The sequence below is a fragment of the Orycteropus afer genome, unplaced genomic scaffold (genome assembly GCF_000298275.1).
Source record: "Orycteropus afer afer isolate SDZICR_OR568_19922 unplaced genomic scaffold, OryAfe1.0 scaffold00711, whole genome shotgun sequence".
Lineage (NCBI taxonomy): Eukaryota > Metazoa > Chordata > Mammalia > Tubulidentata > Orycteropodidae > Orycteropus > Orycteropus afer.
This window is the reverse complement of record NW_006922298.1, coordinates 648,887-650,408: the sequence shown is the minus strand read 5'-3', so window position 1 is coordinate 650,408 and position 1,522 is coordinate 648,887.

Sequence of the window (1,522 nt, the reverse complement as noted above, 5' to 3'; positions counted from 1 at the left end):
ACAGTAGGACAAACCGACAGACAAGTTTGTCCTGCTGTTGGAGACCTCTCATATCACCCCCACCTGGGTCCCTGTGGCTGACTGTACCTCTGTCTGGCTTCCTGTCTTTTAATCCCCTTTCTCCTGCTCTTCTGCCCTGCTGTTTTGTGCGTCCCTGTGTTGTCCCTGGAGCTGACTGCTCCTCTGTCCGGGTTCCTGGCTTTTATTTTTAGGTATATATCCTAAAGAAGTGAGAGCTGGGACAAGAGCAGATATATGCATACCATGTTAACTGCAGCACTATTTACAATAGCAGAAAAATGGGAACCACCTAAGTGCCCATCAACAAATGAATGGATAAGCAAACTATGGTACATACACACAATGGAATACTATGCAACCCTAAAGAATAACATAAAATCTGCAAAAACACCACATAACATGTATGAATTTGGAGGACATTATGCTGAGTGAAATAAGTCAATCATAGAGGGACAAATATTGTATTAGTCTCTTACTGTAAAAAATCAAGGAAAGGTTTATATATGGAAGGAAATTTTCTTTGTTGGTTACCAGGGATGGGAGCGGAGGGAGGGGAGGGAATACTGCTAGATAGGTAGAGACAAGTACTGATTTGGGTGAAGGGAAGGGCAATGTACCAAATGTTAGTGATCAACACGGTGGCATTGAGGAAGAGGAAGACATAGAGAAGTACATGAGAGATAAAGACAACAAAGATGAAGCCTTTTGCACATACAGTACTGCATTGTCAGTGATGGCAAACATTGATCTATGGATGGATAGTTGGACAGGCTGAAGGATCAGGTATGTCTAGGCAGGAAGGAGTGTGCCTATTACCATGTATAAGGTTGGCAAATGATGTCTCTACAAGCCAATTTATATGTTCTGTAAAATGTCCATGTATATAGTAGAGCTGACAAGGGACAAGGTTTTGGTGATTTTTTTGTCACAGCCAGCTACCCAGAGGGAGAGAGTAGTTGGACCTGTGGGCTCGGGACTATGGTCCCAGGGGACATCAAGCTCAATTGGCATAACATAGTACACAAAAACATTGTTTCACATCCTACTTTGGCAAGTAGAAACTGAGATCTTAAAAGCTTGCAAGTGGCCATCTAGATGCAATGATGAGTCTTTCCTCACCCAGATCAGAGAAGAATGAAGAAAACCAAAGACACATGGAAACAATTAGTCCAAGGGACTGGCACACCATGCTATCCTCAGCCTGTATGACCATGAGACCAGAAGAACTAGATGATGCCTGGCTACCACGGTCAACCACTGAGAGGGGGATCTGTGTAGGACATCCTGGATAGAGTGGGAGAACAATGTGGAACAAAACTCAAAGTCATAAAAAAAAGACCAGGTTTGCTGGTCTGATAGAGGCTAGTAAAATCCCTGAGATGATGGACCCTAGCTACCCTTTAGGTCTGGAATTGAACTCACTCCTATAGTTTCCAGCCAAATAAAAGACCAACATATGGGCTGCATTTATATCATGTGGATACACTCCTTGGAGAGATCA